Source organism: Penaeus japonicus, unplaced genomic scaffold, assembly GCF_977035675.1.
Source record: "Penaeus japonicus unplaced genomic scaffold, GWHDUDI00000001_assembly GWHDUDI00000022, whole genome shotgun sequence".
Taxonomy (NCBI): Eukaryota; Metazoa; Arthropoda; class Malacostraca; order Decapoda; family Penaeidae; genus Penaeus; species Penaeus japonicus.
The window spans coordinates 15,917,525-15,932,524 of NW_028234424.1; positions in this window are offsets into that span (position 1 = coordinate 15,917,525).

Here is a 15,000-nt window from a genome sequence, read left to right on the forward strand (position 1 = left end):
ATTATATCATGTATATATATATAAATATATGGGATACGGTGCGGGGGAGCGACAGGGGCGCATACAGATATACATATATACACATACACACTCACATGTACAAGTCCACAAGACATACTTAAAAAAAAAAAAAAAGAAAGAAAAAAAAATATATATATATATATATTTAGAAAAATTACTTTGAATGTCTGCGGGGCATGGGATTTGAAGCCGGAGTATAGCCAATGAATGGTGTGGCTGTTGTTTCATTTTTTCAATGCAAAAATAAAATTAACATTATACTATTAGAGTGGTATCAGACTAAATCCAGGTATATCATTACCTCAAGATACTACTGTCATCACATGCATGAATTTTTATATACACATATAAGCAAATAAAGGCATTGTGGATGGATCATGACGTGCATGATGCAGGAGCTTTGGTCTGATATTAAGCGTTATAATGTACCTTACTTTAGGATTACTGTTATTGAGTGATGATGATGTAGCATAAAGGACGACCGTAGTCCCCAGGGGGCCCCACCTACCAATAAGGCCAAGGTCCCTCCCTATGAAGGTCAGTGGGCATCTGTAGGGTAAACCCACCCCCTGAAGTCAAATTCCCACTTATGAGGAGGATCCCAGGGGAATCTGACCCTGTGGTACCGGATTGTCCCAGCTAGGATCTTTCCTGGTGATATTTCAATATAAAAGTTTTAAATATGAATAAGTTAATAAATAAATAAAACCCTCAATTGAAAGATGAAGAAGAGAAAAAAACGAGATAGGCTTAGCATAGGAACAGTGCAAGATTCAACATGAGAGGATAAGATGAAAGGGGAACATTGTAGTATAAGGTGATCTAAAGGGAGTACTAAAGTTAAGTAGATAGTATCTCACGAGGGCTGCATTATTAAATATGTGATGATAATAAGAAATATGTTATGGAATTATCCACAGTCCAGCTCCTTGTCTTGATAATAAACAACTGCAGTATAGCTCAATACTCTAGCTGTTTGGCCTCTCTTATATGTCAGGTTCTCTAAGCTGTGTTGCTGGCCGGGCCTCGTGTATAAATGTCCTCTTCTTAAAAATGGTTCGCGCAGAGGATGAGAAAAAGAAATACGCCCCGAAGTACATATAACAGCCAATGTGTATTTCAAGCCGCGTCAAGAAGGCCGCGGGAGCCGTGACTCACACGTTAGACCGCACACGAAATCATAAAATACTTAATAAATAGGTTAAAACAGTAAAAAAAACATTTACACATTAAACAATTAAAATGAAATACAGAATTAATACAAACAAATAAAACAAAATAAGAATGTTCCCTCAACAATTGGAATTTACGAATGAAAAGCTAAAAACAAAACTGACTGACAGTCAGCAAGCGCACGTAGGCCTATTTGTACATTTCAATTGGGGGGAGGGGGGCAGTATGTTACGCTACAATGACAATTGCACCCATAACTACTATAATTTTCAAAATATTAAGAAAATGGCTTTCACCTAAAATCCAAAACCTAAATGGCACCATTTTCATCTAGCACCAGCAAGAATGGGACAGACACACACCTAGAATATATGTATATATATATATATATATATATATATATATATATATATGTATATATATATAAATATTTTATTGTGCTATGAGTAATGTTGACAATTGCAGTCAATTATTTTAACTTCTGTAATATTAAGCAAAATGAATTTTAACTCACATCCAAAACCTAGATAGGACCACTTTCTTCTAGCACCAGCAGGAGAGAGAGCCTTGAATGGCACCCATCTATGGTCTCTAGCAAGCACTATCTCTATAGAGCAATGGCAACATAGCAAGTTGCCAACCTCTTGCTCTAAAGTACTGCAGATGAAAGATGTGCAGGCAGAACGAGAGGAGGAGGGTGACTCACACCATGCTCAATGCCTACAATGTGCCCCTGTGCCAGTAGGGATGCCTTTTATTATGGCACTTACTGTCAAAAGCACAAGTTTCCTTCCTTTTCCCTACCTCTTCATTTTGGATGGTTATAAGTTTTGTATTCATTCGTGACAGCACACAAATACGAAAAATAAAGTTGCTTTTTGTCCTCCCCTAAAACAGCAATACTTCAATCACATTGAGTATAAAGAAAAAAATGAGTTGATATGGACACTGAACTACAATTTTAGTCAACTGCATAATTGATTGAGCCTGTGATATGACAGATATATTTTTTTAGAGACAGTACAGCACACACACACAAAAAAAAAAAAAAAAAAAAAAAAAAAAAACACCCAACTACATCAGCTAAATCCTATCTCTCAAAATTAAAAAAGTGAAACCTAATACTACACCATCAAACAACATACAGACTGCACAACCACAAAATACATTAGGATATACACATGACACAAACAAGAAAACTACTAACAACTCACAACCAACACAACAAACCATAAAACCCACATACGCTCAAACTCTATCACAAGAACAAAGTATCACCCCAGGACAAATAACTCCTAAAAAAGACAAAGAAAAAGGAAAACCGGAAGAACAAATCAGATATTTACGAAGATTTTATTAGCCCAGCTAAACAAACCCCAATCAAACATAAACAGAGAAATAACTTGAGTCAGAACTTAGTAAATAAAAATCTGAATCAATCACCAAGTACATTGACTTCATCTACTCCATTATTGAGTGGTAAATCACAAAAAACAGTCATAGATAGTAGTGACAAAAAATTTTCATGGATTACCTTCATGAAAGAAATAACAAAAGTCTTTTCAAACATTATAAATAGATGTAATGCAAATACCTCAATAATATCAACCATTACAGAAACGATATCAGAAATAACTCCACTAATCAAGGCCTTATTAGAATATTTAAATGGATAGTATAATTTTGTGGAATGCAAGGTCAATACTAAACAAAAAAACAGAAATAAACTACTTGATATACAAAGAAAATCCAATTTCAAAACAACCGCGTTTCGAATACTTAAAATTCCCGCCACTTGACCAAGCCGGAAGGAAAATAGCAGATCGCCAACAACAAACAGCAGGGGACCCTTTGGACATCGAAATGCAAGTATCAAATAATGAGAATGTAAAATTAATACAAATGGATGATGAACTAATAACCTCAAACTTCAACAATCCCATTAAACTAACAGAAGCAATAAATCAATAAGTAATCATAGGTCATACTTCATATTCAGTTCAGCAGTACACCTTCCCAACTCCCAAATGTTTTAAATGGTTAAGGTATGGACCAGGTGCAGTAAGTGCAGCCAATTTGATCACAATTTTAAAGAATGTAGAAATAACCCTTATTGTTTCTTTTGTGATGAACAACACACTCCAGCACATTTAACATGCAAAATACATATACAAGCACAAGAAAAAAAAAAAAAAAACACCCAACTACATCAGCTAAATCCTATCTCACAAAATTAAAAAAGTGAAACCTAATACTACACCATCAAACAACATACAGACTGCACAACCACAAAATACATTAGGATATACACATGACACAAACAAGAAAACTACTAGCAACTCACAACCAACACAACAAACCATAAAACCCACATACGCTCAAACTCTATCACAAGAACAAAGTATCACCCCAGGACAAATAATTCCTAAAAAAGACAAAGAAAAAAGAAAACCGGAAGAACAAATCAGATATTTACGAAGATTTTATTAGCCCAGCTAAACAAACCCCAATCAAACATAAACAGAGAAATAACTTGAGTCAGAACTTAGTAAATAAAAATCTGAATCAATCACCAAGTACATTGACTTCATCTACTCCATTATTGAGTGGTAAATCACAAAAAACAGTCATAGATAGTAGTGACAAAAAATTTTCATGGATTACCTTCATGAAAGAAATAACAAAAGTCTTTTCAAACATTATAAATAGATGTAATGCAAATACCTCAATAATATCAACCATTACAGAAACGATATCAGAAATAACTCCACTAATCAAGGCCTTATTAGAATATTTAAATGGATAGTATAATTTTGTGGAATGCAAGGTCAATACTAAACAAAAAAACAGAAATAAACTACTTGATATACAAAGAAAATCCAATTTCAAAACAAACGCGTTTCGAATACTTAAAATTCCCGCCACTTGACCAAGCCGGAAGGAAAATAGCAGATCGCCAACAACAAACAGCAGGGGACCCTTTGGACATCGAAATGCATGTATCAAATAATGAGAATGTAAAATTTAATACAAATGCGATGATGAACTAAATAACCTCAAACTTCAACAATCCCATTAAACTAACAGAAGCAATAAATCATCAGTATTCCGCAAAATATATATTTGAAAACTCATTGAGGGACTATTAGGATTGGGGAAAGCAATAGCTTTGAGGTTAATGGACATATCTAAATTTCAACATTTATGCAATTAGAGAAATCTGGGCAATTGGAGGATAAATGCAAACAACCATCCTCATGTGTAAATCCTGGTTGTAAATATGCGAACAATATTCCCGTAGGTTACATATAAGTAGATCTGCAAGGATAAAGAAAAAAAAAAAAAATGAGGAATGACTCATCAATCAGTATTCCACAAATATATAATTGAAAACTCATTGAGACTATTAGGGATTGGGAAAGCAATAAGGTTTGAGGTTAATGACATATCAAAATTTCAACCACTTAATGCAATTAAAATCTTGGGCAATTGGAGGATAAATTGCAAACAACCATCCTCATGTGTAAATCCTGGTTGTACATATGGAACAATATTCCCCGTGGATACATATATAGATCTGCAAGAGATAAAGAAAAAAAAAAAAAATGAGGACAGGACTCAATCAATCATATTCCACAAATATATAATTGAAAACTCATTGAGACTATTCGGGCTTGGGAAAGCAATAAGGATTGAGGTTAATGACATATCAAAATATCAACCACTTAATGCAATTAAAATCTTGAGCAATTGGAGGATAAATGGCAAAACACCATCCTCATTGTGTAAATATGGTTGTCATATGGAACATTAGTCCGGGATTACATATATAGATCTGCAAGAGATAAAGAAAAAAAAAAAAAATGAGGACAGGACTCAATCAATCAGTAATCATAGGTCATACTTCATATTCAGTTCAGCAGTACACCTTCCCAATTCCCAAATGTTTTAAATGCTTAAGGTATCAAAAAAAAAAATTACGGAACACGGCAAATTAACATGTAAATAATAGGGACACGGATAAGAGAAAACATGTAAAAATAGAACACGGGCATATATTAACATGTAAAAATAGAACCAGATGCAGTAAGTGCAGCCAATTTGATCACAATTTTAAAGAATGTAGAAATAACCCTTATTGTTTCTTTTGTGATGAACAACACACTCCAGCACATTTAACATGCAAAATACATATACAAGCACAAGAAAAAAAGAAAAAAAGAAGAAAAAAAAAAAAAAACACCCAACTACATCAGCTAAATCCTATCTCTCAAAATTAAAAAAGTGAAACCTAATACTACACCATCAAACAACATACAGACTGCACAACCACAAAATACATTAGGATATACACATGACACAAACAAGAAAACTACTAACAACTCACAACCAACACAACAAACCATAAAACCCACATACGCTCAAACTCTATCACAAGAACAAAGTATCACCCCAGGACAAATAATTCCTAAAAAAGACAAAGAAAAAAGAAAACCGGAAGAACAAATCAGATATTTACGAAGATTTTATTAGCCCAGCTAAACAAACCCCAATCAAACATAAACAGAGAAATAACTTGAGTCAGAACTTAGTAAATAAAAATCTGGATCAATCACCAAGTTCATTACCTTTACCTACTCCATTATTGAGTGGTAAATCACAAAAAACAGTCATAGATAGTAGTGACAAAGAATTTTCATGGATTACCTTCATGAAAGAAATAATAAAAGTCTTTTCAAACATTATAAATAGATGTAATGCAAATACCTGAATAATATCAACCATTACAGAAACGATATCAGAAATAACTCCAGTAATCAAGGCCTTATTAGTATATTTAAATGGATAGTATAATTTTGTGGAATGCAAGGTCAATACTAAACAAAAAAACAGAAATAAACTACTTGATATACAAAGAAAATCCAATACTAATCGCATTATGCAAACTTGGTTAAAAGAAAAAGATTATTTAAAGATCCAAAACTATGACATAATAGGAAAGGATAGACAAGAAAACAGGAGGAGGGTTAGCTTTCTGTATAAACAATAAAATACAGTACAAAAATATCAACCTAAGAGACAGACTCAAAATAAAATTGAAGCACAAGGAATAAAAATCCCATATAACAAATGGTTGAATATTCTCCTAATATATAATCCTTGCAACAATATATTAAAACAAGACATAGAATACTATTCAAATCAACTAGATGATCCAAAACTAATAATGGGAGATTTTAATGCCCATCATCCCTTCTGGAACAAAAATCAAAATACAAAAATAAACAAATCAGGGCAAAACCTATTTGAATTCTTATTTTACAATAACCTAATCCTTCTGACTCCCCCAGGACAAATTGCCAGAATTGACCCGAACTCAAACACAGAATCAACCTTAGACCTAATCATAGGTTCCCCTAATTTCAGTCACCTTTCTATAATTCCTGGAATTAATCAAGGAAGTGACCACCTTCCAATAATCATAAAAGATCAAACCCTATAAAAGCAGTCATTTAAGAGAGAAAAGAAATGGAACTCTACATCAGAAGGTTGGCTAAAATACAAAGAGGCACTCAAAAATCTAGATATAGAAAATACTAAATCAATAACAGAAATAACAAATAAATTAAAAATAATAGGGTCAAACGATTTTAATTTTGACAACAGTAATTATAAGAAAAAAACTAACAAACCTTGGTAGAATGAGACATGCCATAATATCATAAAAGAAAGAAATAAAGCTTACAACAGATGGAGAAAAAGACCCAATAAAGAAAACCAAATTAATTGCAAAAGATTGTTTGCCAGAAGCAAACAAATCTTAGAAGAAAAAAGAAAAGCATGGAAAAAAAACTTGTAATGAACTAGATTTCAAAACTCCTCCTAAAGAATATGGAATTTCATTAAGAAATTATTAGGTAAAAATTCCATAACTGAATACCCAACCCATCACAAAAATAGATAATCAACTAAATCTATTCAAACAAGAATTCAAAAAGATAAGTAAAGTTCCAAAAAAAATACTAGAAAAAAAGATTCAAACAAACTTTTCAAATCACCTGATACAGAAGGATTAAGAAAATTATTCACACTATATGAACTAAAAAATGCAATAAAAAAATATGATCCACAGTGCAATAGACATGCAAAGAACTAAAGCTATACATCACAACAAAAGTAATACCTAATATAACCTTTACCCCCATGGTTTGACATACTTCAAATAACAGAAACCCATTTCATGAATAACCTGTCCAAAGAAACAACAAAAGAAATAATCTCAAAACAACAACTCATGCTAGAGAAAAGCAAATATAAACATCAGATTTTTACAGATGGATCAATGCTTAAAGACAAATACTCAACCTCAGCACCAATATACATATCTGAAAAAAATATCACAACTATATGGAAATTACCAAACCATACTCAAATAATAGAAGCAGAACTATTTGCAATAAAACAAGGACTGAAATACATAATTGAAAATAAATTAACAAAAAGTTATTTTTACTGACTCTAAATCAGCTATACAATTAATAGCAAACCCAAAACCAAAGAAATACAAAGGAATCACATTTGATATACAAAACTTAATACTTACACTAACAATACATAAAAGCATCATAAAGATACAACACATACCCGCACACAAAAATATAAAAGGCAATGAAATAGTAGACCTTGCTTCCAGAAAAGCACACAGCATCACAACACCCACAAACTTCATCAAAGACATCTCAAATATCAAAAAAGAAACCAAGTTAATATTTCAAAATAATTGGTTAAAACAACTGAACAGAATATTAAGTATAAAAAATTACTACATAAAAAACTCAAACTCACAACCTTGGACAAGATCCAATAGATACATGTCTAACCAGACTAAAAACAAAACATACAAAACTAAAACAACATCTTAACAGAATAAAAATTGAAAACGATCCACTTTGCAGATGGTGCAACTGTAGTGATTCATCGAAAGATTCCCCTTGCCCCAAAGCAAATCCCCGATTCAATCTGTGCTAACGTGGTAACGTGAATCCTGTCCTGTGTAGGGGTAGGCTGCCACCAGCTGATAAGGGATCAGCACCCGTGTATGTGCGAGACAGTAGAAGACGTGTAAAATGTATGTTATTTATGTGTATGAGTGTATGTCAGTTTGTATGTGGAAAGAAATAGAGTTCCTACACAGGACATTGCCGAGCAGGCGTGGCTAGAGTCAGGCAAGCATTTGTACCATTTATTATCATGTTAGGATCTTGAAAGATATAAAGAAATGAGTTCGATCAATGTTTTTATTATTTATTTAAGAAATGCAAAAAAAGGTCTCTCCACTCATTAAAAATAATAAAAAAACAAGTGCCAAAAGGGCACTAGTTGGGAGCAGTGCGGTTGCCGAGCTAGGGGCTCATATGCATGAGGTTATCTGCCGCCATCTGCTGACGATCCACTTTTTCTTTCTTTTTTTGTTGGATTTATTGGCTATCAACCAGCGGCACATGCCAAGGTCATTAAGCCAATGTTTCCATTTTATCTTATCAATCTATAGAAGGTCATAAAGTTTAGTCTCCTTTAGAAAAGTGATTACTTTTTTCATTGTTTGATAATAATTTTTTTATATTAAATTCTATATATATTTTTTTATCTGTAGGTATTTTTTTATATTTTGTCTTTTATTTTGGTATTTTTGGCATGATACCAATATATGTGCCACTGATAGATGTCTGTTACAGTGGTCACACTGTGGAGGGAATTTCTTTTCGATATAGGGAGTTAGATGGGTTAGACGTGTGGCATTGACCCTGAGTCGGGCCAGCACCACCTCCTCCCTTCTATTTTTTTCTGTGGGCTGTGTCCCACGGTTCTAAAATCACTTTGTGTTTAGTGATTTGGAGGTCGGTCCACTCACTTTGCCACAGGAGATGGATTTTTGCTTTTATAAAAGAGACAAAACACCTGAGATCTGTGCGGACAATACCAGGCTCCAGATCACCAGTCGACCCGGCTAATTTGTCAGCCTGTTCATTGCCATGGATACCCGAATGTCCAGGTACCCATATCAGCTTGATTGATTTATTGGCACTATGTAATTTACCAATGATATTACCCTGTATTTCATTTTTGGTGGTTTCTAAGGATTTAATGGCTTTAAGTGAACTTAACGAGTCTGAAAAAATGACTGTTCTGTCGTGGGTCGTCGATAGGGCAAAATCTAAAGCTTTATCTATTGCAAAAAGTTCGGCAAGAAAGATCGATGTATGATTCGGCAATCTGAATCTCAACTGGCATTCAGTCGACCATAAACTTACTCCCACACACTCGTCTGTCTTGGGCCCGTCGGTATATAAATGAAAAAAGGAAAGATGTTTAATTAGGATCTCTGAACCTCTGGAGTACCTCCACCTCCGGCACCGTGGCTTTGGCTGATGGTAGCCAGTTCAATACGGTGGTGAAATTGGAGGGTCTCCCACGGTGCTATATTTGACTGAACCAGGGTATCGATGGTAGAGAGATCTATACCGACTTTATCTGTGAGGTCATGGAGTCTATTGCACAGAGGCTTTCCGCCGCGGTGCTGTGAGCCTAATTGCCGGCGCAAAACATCCCTGTTAGGATGTTGGGGCTGCCTGGCTATCTTGGCGGCGTAAGTCAGTGCAAGCTGGCCGCGTCTGAGATGGAAGGGAGGTACTCCCGACTCTACCTCTAGGCGCTCAATGGGAGTGCACTTAAGGGCTCCAAGACAGACGCGTAAACACGCATTCTGCACAACATTCAATCCTTTCAGAGTTGAGTTCGTTGCCGAGCCATACACTATTGACCCATAATCTACTTTAGGCCTAATCAGGGATTTTTATAACATCAGTAAAGACTTTCTATCAGCTCCCCAGAAATGCACTTTAATAAATTAAGTGCTTTTTGACATTTATTCTTTAACTGACCAATGTGGTCTTTCCAATTTAATCTACTATCAAAGAGTAGACCAAGAAATCTAGCAGAATTTTGAAGAGGTATTGGGTGGTTGTCTAGAGTTAGCCTGATGTTGGGCTTTCTCCTATGGGTAAAGACCACGCCAATACTTTTTCTTATGGAAAACTTAAAACCCCACTGGAGGCCTCAGTTATGAATCATATCCAGTGCCAATTGGATCTGATTTGCCGAGAACTCTGCATTACAGCTGGAGTGCCATAATGCACAGTCATCGGCATACAGCAAGTATTTAAGATTCCGAGGAGGAGATGGTAAAATGTCATTGATCATACATAAAACGAATGTTGGTGACAAGACACTTCCTTGTGGGTCCCCGTTTGCCTGGACAAAAATGTCCAAGAAAGTGACATTGTCAGAAAATAATTTGACAGAAAACGTTGTCAGAAATGAAATTTTGGATAAAACAAGGCAAGTTTCCACGCAATCCGAAAGCATAAAGTTTTCTGAGTGGGCCATGTCGCCATGTCATGTCGTAGGCTTTTTCGGTATCTAAAAATACTGAAATAAAAAAATGCTTTTTGGCAAATGCCTCATGAATATGACTTTTCAGTTTTACTAGCTGATCGAGAGTTTGACGTCCCTTTCGGAAGCCGCACTGCTCATCAACTAGTAAATTCCTGGTATTTATAAAATGCAATAGCTTACTATTAACATTTCTTTCCATGACCTTGCATAAGCAACTTGTCAACGCAATTGGGCAGTAAGAGATGGCGGATCTGGGATTTCCCCCTCCTTTCAATATGGGAATGATGTGGGCGAAGTGCCATGAATTTGGAAAAGTCTGGCTTTTCCAAATATCATTGTACACTTCTAGCAATTTAATCATGTCATCATGATTAAGATGCTTTATCATCTCATATCGAATCTCATTGGGGCCTGGGGATGTTCCTCTACAGGCTTCTAGGGCTCGGACAAGCTCAATCATTGTAAGATCTTTATTGTAATCAAAGTTATCTCCTGTGACAAAGTGAATTGGTTGCAGCTCGGATGCTTCCTTAGTGGTCAGGAAAGCAGGATTGTAGTTTTCCGAGCTGCTTGTATAAGAGAAGTGCCTGGCGATTGTGTTAGCAATGTCTCTAGGTGAACCATAATTATTTCCCTCATGAATGATGTTTTTGATTTTTATTAATAATTTTTTCTGAAATCTTGGTGTTGCTGTTAATCGTAGAGACAAAGCTTCGCCGGGAGTCTCTTTTGGCTTGTCTGATTGTTCTTCGAGCCCTAGCTCTCGCTTGTTTGTAATTGCGAAAGTTCTCGTTTGTGATATTATTATGGAAAGCCTGTAGGCCGTATTTAGCGCCCTACGGCAATCTGGTGTCCACCATGGAACTCTATGCTTAACGCTATCTGTCGAAGTCTTAGGGATGGTTGCCATTGCTGCATTTATAATACAATTTTGAACATTGTTTACTTTATCATCTATGGTTTCTCCAACAAGTTCGAGCTTGACGCTCCTTGTGAAGGCGACCCAATCTGCTCTTTTTATGTTAAATTTGGGTGCTGAAGGCGTTCTCGTGGTGTCGCATGAATATTTAATACAAATAGGAAGGTGATCGCTTCCCAATGAGTCGTCAATGGCTTTCTTGTAGAACAATAATATCGGGAGCATAAGACGAGGCTAATAATCTAAGGGAGTTTAATTTTGATCTAAGACTTCGACAGTTCCATTGTATAATGGTATACGCGTGGATTACGTTTTATAGGGTTTGGAAGTGCCTTGTCCGCTGGTTTTTATTTTCTTTTTTGGGGAGGGAGGCGCCTCCTCCTCTCCCTCGCTTCCCGAGGGCCTCTCTCGGGAATTTTTGGAGACAGTAGCCTCCATGGCCTGCTCCCCTCCACTAGGGAGACGCCCGGCAGAAGATGATCTGCCCTTACGAGCAGACCAAAAACCAGGCGAAGTCCTAGTAGGGGTCGCCTGGACTAGAAGGTGCATCCAGATTGTGATTTGGTATCGTCCTCCTTAAGATGCTGTTTTTGCTGGGTTGATTCAGCAATTTCCTTAATTGTTTTGTTCAATTCTTTAATCTGATTCATCAAGTCCTTTACCGTTTCTTTCAATTCTGCAATTTCCTGGTCCTTAACTGCAAGCTGCTGACTAACACTGCTTGCACTGGAAACATTGTTAGGTACTGCTGAGGCATAAGAAGTATTGGGTTTGCTTGTCAAACCTTCAACTTTCTTCTTGGCCTCACGGTAGCTAACATCGTGCTCTCTCATGTATGCCAATGTCTCAGTCTCCTTCTTCAGGCTACTGCATTCAGCAGAGCCTGACTGATGGGGACCTCCACAGTTGGCACACTTGAGTGTCTTTTCCGTGCATTCAGTGGTATCATGGGCTCCAGTACATTTTCCACAAGTGAATTTGTTAGTTTCCTTATCAATGCATCTTAATGAGGTGTGTCCAAATTTTTGGCATCTATTACAACGCATTGTTTTTTTAATATAAGGTCGTACTTGAACAATCTCATATCCGATTTTGACATTACTTGGAATCTTTGGAATTGAAAAGGTCAAGAAACACAATCCGGTTTTAATTCGCGCATTCCCATCCTTCTTGGTCATGCAATTTACGTCTACTACGTTTTGGTCTTTCATGGCCTCAAGAATTTCGCTTTCTTCCATTGTCCTCAAATCCCTGTGAGAGATTACTCCCTTACAGGTATTTGGGCCAACAGGAATAGTTACTTTTACTGTGAGGTCATGAATTTGCGTCAGTTTAAGTAAATCATTAATCTGAGATTTAAATTGCACTTTTACAAGGAGGCTGCCATCTCGCAATTTACGGACAAAATCAAAACTGCCTTCCACTTGACCATCAAGGACCTTCTTAATGATAAAGGGGTTGACATTCTGCAGGGATTGATTTTCATTTACGCATCGAATGTTCACGCACCTTGCGTTCTCGGGAGGGATATCAATTAGTCTTCTGGGTCGGTCATTGGTTGGGGTTCCATTAGTGGTCAAAGTGGTCTTATAAAGTTTTGGAGTCGCCCCTCCTCCTTGGGGAGGAGGAAGGGTAGCCGGGGTATCAATCATAGTGGGTGTCGGACCAGGTCCGAACCCTGGGCCAAAGCCCATTGTCCTGAGAGGACTACCTTTCCCTTAACTATTGTATCAACCTAATCCCAATAGCTAAGAGAGGAAAAAAAAAAAAAAGTCTTGTCGTTACACGTCCTCGCCCCCCCCCCCCCCTAGTGGAAGCCTGGTTGCTTTCTCCAGTCTCTCTCAAGGAGACTCCTGTAGGCTCAGGAAAGTCACACGGAAAAATGGAAAAAATTCAGGGGGAGAGAAAAGTTGCGCCCAAAGGACGCCCCAGACTACTGGGCCTCCCTACCCAGGGGTCACTGCCTGTAAGGGCTACCCTGGGGTAGAAGAGTGCTGTGGGTCTGGGGTGGGGGCCGACTACTTCTACTGTAGTCTCGTGCTACCTGCAAAAAACAAAGCACTGAAGGTGCAGGCAAGGCACTAAAAGTGCAAAAAGTCTGAAAAACAGCGTTTACTTGACTTTGATTTACGTTAAGCAAACACAGAAACAACCAATGTCAGGCAAGACGAGAGGCCCCGGAAACCAGGGTAGCTCTGGTGTCACAAGACTCAATATTCGTTACTGCTGTTACAAAAACAGGGTGAGCCTTACAGAATCTCATACACGAGTGTGACGATCCACGGCCTCTCAGGGCTTTTTATTGGCACCTTTCCAAGGAGGGAGCAAGTGGTAGGTCCTCCAGGGCAACGCCATCTCTTGGCGTTTCCTCCCCCTCGTTGCGACAACGGGGGAACTCGTCTTTTCCCCTGGAGGGATGGCTGGGGCGAAGCACATCACTACACAACCAAGAAGAATCAGACGAACACTTGCTTCTGCACTGCCCAAGGTTCAACTCAAGCAGAGTAAAGCTACTAGAAGCACTGAAAAAAAAAACAAAAAAAAAAACAATCTTCTAATCACTGGAGGAAACCAACCAACAACAAAGAAATATCACATTCTCAGACATACTAAAATGTTTCTCCAAAGAACGAAGATAATAAACATCACATAACCTAGAAAAAAAAAAAACACACAGAAAAGAATCCAGGGAATATAGACTGTAGAGTAGTCTAAATCCCTATAAAAGAAGAAAGAAGAAGAGGAAGAAGGCTGTCAAAAAAATGACCCATCCAGGGCTTCTTCCCTCAACAAGTTTTGAGGTATGAACTATGGATACACAAATATAAGGATCCTTATCCTGGCATAATCTTTTATCATTCCAACACCCCCTCTGAATTACAGTCTATGCTAGGATACGAATGCTTATAGTTTTAGATCTACAATTCATACCTTCAACACAAGCCAGGATTTCGCCAAAGCTCTTACATCCAATAAGATGTATTCATCTCTAGCAAATAATACTTACTTGTGCCATTGATGATGCATGAGTAGCCTACCTTCTGGCTTCTTTTTCCTTCTCCCCGAAGCCTGGGGCACCTTGCCGTTTTGACATGTTGGTAGTTTAAACTGTGATGATGTGCTCGCCGCCCGCCTTGTTCATAGGATACCTCACTCTCCCGCCTTCGGGACATGTGACTTCTTCTGATGTACTCGCCGCCCGCCTCGTTCATAGGATACCTCACTCTCCCATGTACTCGCCGCCCGCCTCGTTCATAGGATACCTCACTCTCCCGCCTTCGGGTCACATGACTTCTTGTGATGATGTGCTCGCCGCCCGCCTCGTTCATAGGATACCTCACTCTCCCGCCTTCGGGTCATGTGACTTCTTGTGATGATGTGCTCGCCGCCCGCCTCGTTCATAGGATACCTCACTCTCCCGCCTTCGGGTC